Consider the following 6,943-nt stretch of genomic DNA (forward strand, 5'->3'; position numbering starts at 1 on the left):
CCTGTTAAGAAACTGACTGTTAGAACTGTTAAGGCCCCATTGATTGATGAGGAATTGGAAAACTGTATGGTTGAAAGAGATGTGGTAAAAGGAGTTGCTAATAAGTCTGACTGGATGACTTACTGCAAATTGAGAAATTATGTGACTAAACTCAAAAAAAGAAGAAGAAACTGTATTATGAAGCCAAGATCAATGATATAAACAATTCTATACATTTTGGAGGGAGTATTATAAATGGACTTATGGGCATAAAGATAAATTCAACTCCATCTTTCATCCAATCAGATAGCTTGTTCATCACAAAACCATTTGATGTTGCCAATTATTTTAATAATTACTTAATTGGCAAAGTGGTTAACCTTAGGCAGGAAATGCCAACAACGAACAGTGAGCCTTTGTATTCATGCATTTAAAATAATAACAATGAAAGAAAAGCATTATAAGTTTGAATTTTGTAAATTTAGTGTGGGAGAGGTGGAAGAATTATAGTTGTTGACCAATAATGACAAACCTCTTGGCATTGACAACTTAGATGGAAAGCTACTGAGGATGGTAGCTGACTCTATATGTCATATATTTAATCTGAGCCTAGAGGAAAGTGTTTGTCCTCAGGCCTGGAAGGAGGCCAAAGACATTCCGCTACCCAAGAGTGGTGATTCTAACAGCCAACCTATCAGCTTGTTGCCAGTTCTTAGCGAACTGTTGGATTTTTTTTGGTTGACACAATAGAATGCTATTCTCTATAAACAAATTAACAACAGTATTTCAGCATAATTATAGAGAAGGGCACTGAACATATACTGCACTGACACAAATTCCTTATGATCGGTTGAAAGAATTTGATAATAAGAAGGTTATGGGAGCTGTACTGTTAGATTTCAGTGCAGCCTTTGATATTATTGAGCATAGCCTGCTGTTGAGAAAACGCACACTACCATTCAAAAGTTTGGGGTCACTTAGAAATGTCCATGTTTTTTCATTAAATCTGATTGTCATAAGGTTCCATGACTATGTCCATACAAGGCATCTGAACACACAAAATACATTTTGATGAATTTCATTACGTTTTGGGTGTTTTATTTAACTTTTGTACACCTGTGGTGTTCCCGGTCAAAAATGACCGGTCATTAGAAATGAATGGGTGAGACTACAGTTAGTGTATCAAATTGAGTTCAGGCACATGGCCATTCATCAGATGGACACACTTCCTCTCCCAGACCCCCACATGCATGTGTTTGAGCACACACACACCTCACTCCCCTTCTTGGCTTCCATGGCAACCCCCACAAGAACCTTTCCCCAATACAATCTTTCCCCCATGGGAACCACACCTGTTGGCATTCTCACAAACAATCACAACATTGTTTCAGTAATTTATAGAACTTTTCTCGCAGCTTTGGTATATATAGCTTTTTTGAGGCCTTGCTCACAATAAATTCTGTGGCAGCACAATGACCAAACGATATACTGTATGTGAGGCTCTTGATCATATCTTTGATCATGACACTGGTGAGGAGGAGAGAGTCCTTGTTAAACTTTGACACACAGTAGTCTGAGTATTTGTTATAGTCAAAATAATCCATACATTATGCTTTTTTTTTTACTCAAAAACGAGTTGTATGAGCTCAGGTCAATGAGGCCTACAGGCCATAAAAAACAAATAGAAGTTCAAAACTTGTAATGTTCACAAGAACTTTAGCTGATAAAATGATCTAACACAACATTAGGTGATAATATACAGTGGCTTGCGAAAGTATTCATCCCCCTTGGCATTTTTTCCTATTTTGTTGCCTTACAACCTGGAATTAAAATAGATTTTGGGGGGTTTGTATCATTTGATTTACACAACATGCCTACCACTTTGAAGATGCAAAATATTTTTTTACTGTGAAACAAACAAGAAATAAGACAAAAAACAGAACTTCAGCGTGCATAACTATTCACCCCCCCCCTTGGGGTATGTCTCTATAAGCTTGGATCATCTAGCCACTGGGATTTTTGCCCATTCTTCAAGGCAAAACTGCTCCATCTCCTTCAAGTTGGATGGGTTCCGCTGGTGTAAAGCAATCTTTAAGTCATACCACAGATTATCAATTGGATTGATGTCTGGACTTTGACTAGGCCTTTCCAAGACATTTAAATGTTTCCCCTTAAACCACTCAAGTGTTGCTTTAGCAGTATGCTTAGGGACATTGTCCTGTTGGAAGGTGAACCTCCGTCCCAGTCTCAAATCTCTGAAAGACTGAAACAGGTTTCCCTCAAGAATTTCCCTGTATTAAGCGCCATCCATCATTCCTTAAATTCTGACCAGTTTCAAAGTCCCTACCGATGAAAAACATCCCCACAGCATGATGCTGCCACCACCATGCTGTGGGGATGGTGTTCTCGGGGTGATGAGAGGTGTTGGGTTTGCGCCAGACATAGCGTTTTCCTTGATGGCCAAAAAGCTCAATTTTAGTCTCATCTGACCAGAGTACCTTCTTCCATATGTTTGGGGAGTCTCCCACATGCCTTTTGGAAAACACCAAATGTGTTTGCTTATTTTTTTCTTTAAGCTGGCTCTTGAGGAGTGGCGTCACTGGTTAGAGGGTTCAGTCCTTCCCTTCATTGTGTGGACGGATCACAAAAATCTAGCCTACATCCAGACCGCCAAATGTCTCAACTCTTGGCAGGCCAGGTGGGCATTGTTTTTTGGAAGATTCAACTTCACACTCACTTATCGCCCCAGATCTAAGAATACCAAGCCTGATGCCCTCTCTCGTCAGTTCACCGTAGACAACACAAGTTCCGAGCCTGAGACCATTATGTCATCCTCCTGCATCGTTGCTGCAGTCTCGTGGGAGATTGAGTCCTGTGTTCGTCAGGCTCAGCTGAACCAGGCTGATCCTAGAAACGGTCCTTGTAAGGTTTTGTTTGTGCCAGATTCAGTTCGTTCTGATGTTCTTCAATGGGCCCATTCTACTCACCTCACCTGTCACCCTGGCATGAACCGGACAGTTGCCTTCGTACATCAGTGATTTTGGTGGCCCACCATGAATTCCCAAGCGTATCTCTCCATCTCAGCCTGCTCAGTCTGTGCCCGGAATAAAACCTCCACCAAGTCTATATCTGGTCTGCTTCGTCCTCTTCCCATACCAAGTTGCCCCTGGTCACACATAGCTTTGGACTTCGTCACTGGGCTTCCCCCATCAAATGGTAACTCAGTCATCCTCACTATTTTTGACCGATTTTCCAAAGTGGCTCACTTCATTCCGCTCTCCAAGCTTCCTTCCTCCAGGGAGACTGCGGACCTGCTGGTATCCCATGTTTTGCGGCTGCATGGCATCCCTAGTGACATTGTTTCTGACAGAGGACCCCAGTTTACATCCCAGGTATGAAGAGCCTTCTGCACAGCTCTGGGTATTAATGTCAGCCTTTCGTCTGGATATCACCCCCAGACCAACGGCCAGACTGAGCGGGCCAACCAGGAGTTGGAAACTGCAATACGCTGTGTGACTTCGGCTAACCCTTCCTCCTGGAGTGCCCAGCTACCCTGGGTGGAATATGCCCACAACACCCTCATCAACTTCTCATCAGGTATGTCTCCCTTTGAGTGTGCTCTGGGTTACCAACCTCCCTTGTTTCCTTCCCAAGAGGTTGAAGTAGCGGTGCCCTCAGTCCAGGACCACATGCGCCATTGTCGTCGTACCTGGAGGAGGGCCCAGGCTGCCCTTCTTCGTGCCTCCGCCAGAACCCAATCCAAAGCTAACCGTCACCGTGCTGCAGCACCAGTCTACACTCCAGGCCAAAGGGTATGGCTTTCATCTAAGGACATGCCTCTGAAAGTGTTTTTTTTTAAACTAGCTCCCTGATTCATTGGCCTCTTTGAGATTGATCATATCATAAACCCCTCTGCTGTTCATCTAAAACTCCCAGACTTTCTCAAAATTCACCCCACCTTCCATGTATCTTTAAATAAACCAATCTGCTCCAGTCCACTGCCCCCTCCTGCAGCTGCTCCTCCACCCCCTCGGCTCATCGAGGACCATCATGCCTATACTGTCCGGCGGCTTTTGGATGGGTGCCGTCGGGGCCGCGGTTGGCAGTATCTGGTGGACTGGGAGGGATACGGGCCTGAGGAGCGCTGCTGGGTGCCCCGTCGTCACATTCTGGATCCCTCCCTCGTACAGGACTGCTATACCTCACACCCAGACAAACCGGGTCGTGCGCCAGGTGGCGTCCGTAGAGGGGGGGGGGATACTGTCACATCTGCTCCTGCTATGCCCTCTGGTGGTCATCCGGTGTCCTCTTGAGCTGCAGTTCTCTCCCTGTAATCTCTCTCTCCCTCTCCCTCTCTTTGTGATTGTGTGGTTGGAGACCGGTGTGCTGGAGTCAGAGCAGATCCCTACCTGCAACTCGTCAAATAAATCAAGATCTCTACAAATACTCATTCCTGCCACTTCCACTCTGCCAGATCGTAATCTCTGCTCAGTCAGTCATTATCCTAGCCTTTTGTTAGTTCTCTAGATCCTGTTGCTCTGCTGTGCTTGTTTCCCTGCCTTACACCGTTTTGTCCTCTCTTGCAGTCATCGCTCTGTCTCTGGCTCCTGTTCCACATCTCACCACCTTGCCCTGGATATCACTCACCATCACTACCTTGGATTCTCCTCAGGACCTGTTTCCCTGTTCAACTCAGCCAACTCCAACCTCAATCTACACTTCTGTTTTTTCTGCAACCCATCTGAGCTACCGCGGTTCTGCACTCCATATTTCTCTGTGTACAATAAACATTTTGGTTCATTCATCCCGGCTTCCTCTTCTGAGTCTGCTCTTGGATTCCCCCGTTTCGCTCCACGTAACATGCTTTGCTTCTTTGACACCACATTCCATAAAGAAAGTCCTGCCAGCTCTAGTTTTATCTTATCTTGATTATTGTCCAGTCATAATTATGGTCAAGTGATGCAAAGAAGGACCAAGGTAGCCCTTTCCTGCATTCAAATTACCTAGCGGCCTCATGGGTGGAATGTTTTCAATATTTTTCTGAATTCCATAATTAATCCACTTTTATGTTTATGCCGGATATCCAGTGTTTCTATGTCACACAGTTTTGTTATACTTCAGTCTCCTGTGATGTACAGTACCAGTCAAAAGTTTGGACACACCTACTCATTCAAGGATTTTTCTTTATTTTTACTATTTTCTACATTGTAGAATAATAGTGAAGCCCTCTAAACTATGAAATGGAATCATATAGTCATATAACCAAAAAAGTGTTTTTCATATTTGAGATTCATCAAAGTAGCCACCCTTTGCCTTGATGAGAGCTGTGCACACTCTTGGCATTCTCTCAGCCAGCTTCATGAGGTAGTCACCTGGAATGCATTTCAATTAACAGGTGTGCCTAAAGTAATTTTGTGGAATTTCTTTCCTTCCTTATGCGTTTGAGCCAATAAGTTGTGTTGTGACAAGGTAGGGGTAGTATACAGAAGATAGCCCTATTTGGTAAAAGACTAAGCCTACATTATGGCAAGAACAGCTCAAATAAGCAAAGAGAAATGACAGTCCATCATTACTTTAAGACATGAAGGTCAGTCAATATTTCAAGAACTTTGGAAGTTTCTTTAAGTGCAGTCGCAAAAACCATCAAGTGCTATGATGGAAGTGGCTCTCATGAGGACTGCCACAGGAAAGGAAGATCCAGAGTTACCTCTGCTGCAGAGGATAAGTTCATTAGAGTTACCAGCCTCAGAAATTGCAGCCCAAATAAATGCTTCACAGAGTTCAAGTAACAGACACATCTCAACATCAACTGTTCAGAGGAGACTATGTGAATCAGGCCTTCATGGTCGAACTGCCAAGAAACACGAGCTATGGACATTAGACCAGTGGAAATCTGTCCTTTGGTCTGATGAGTCCAAATTTGAGATTTTTGGTTCCAACCGCCGTGTCTATGTGAGACACGGAGTAGGTGAACGGATGATCTCTGCATGTGTGGTTCCCATCGTGAAGCATGGAGGAGGAGGTATGATGGTGTGGGGTTTGCTTTGCTGGTGAAACTGTCGGTGATTTATTTAGAATTCAAGGCACACTTAACCAGCATGGCTACCACAGCATTCTGCAGCAATACACCATCCCATCTGGTTTGTGCTTAGTGGGACTGTAATTTGTTTTTCGACAGGACAATGAGCAAAAACACACCTCCAGGCTGTGTAAGGGCTATTTGACCAAGAAAGAGAGTGATGGAGTGCTGCATCAGATGACCTGGCCTCCACAATCACCCGACCTCAACCAAATTGAGATGGTTTAGGATGAGTTGGACATCAGAGTGAAGGAAAAGGAGTCAACAGCATATGTGGGAACTCCTTCAAGACTATTGGAAAAGCATTCCAGGTGACTACCTCTTGAAGTTGTTTGAGAGAACGCCAAGAGTGTGCAAAGCTGTCATCAAGGCAAAGGGTGGCTACTTTGAAGAATCTAAAATCTAAAATATATTTTGATTTATTTAACACTTTTTTGGTTACTACAAGATTCAATGTGGCGCAGCGATCTAAGGCACTGCATCTCAGTGCTAGAGGCATCACTACAGACACCCTGGTTCGAATCCAGGCTGTATCACAACTGGATGGTATTGGGAGTCCCATAGGGCGGTGCACAATTGGCCCAGCATCGTCCCGGTTTGGCTGGTGTAGGCCATCATTGTAAATAACAATATGTTCTTAACTGACTTGCCTAGTTAAATAAATGTTTCACAATGTAGAAAATATTAAACATAAAGAAAACCCCTTGAATCAGTAGGTGTGTCCAAACTATTGTCTGGTACTCTTTGTAAATTGTAAGTAATTTGTTTCAAATGTTGGACCCCAGTATGACTGACTAGCTGTTGGCTAATGGGGATCCTAATAATAATTTTAAAATTAAGTCCAGTTGTGCAAAACAATGTCACCTAGTGTTACAATAACGTTCC

The sequence above is a fragment of the Salvelinus alpinus genome, chromosome 20 (genome assembly GCF_045679555.1).
Source record: "Salvelinus alpinus chromosome 20, SLU_Salpinus.1, whole genome shotgun sequence".
Classification (NCBI taxonomy): Eukaryota; Metazoa; Chordata; class Actinopteri; order Salmoniformes; family Salmonidae; genus Salvelinus; species Salvelinus alpinus.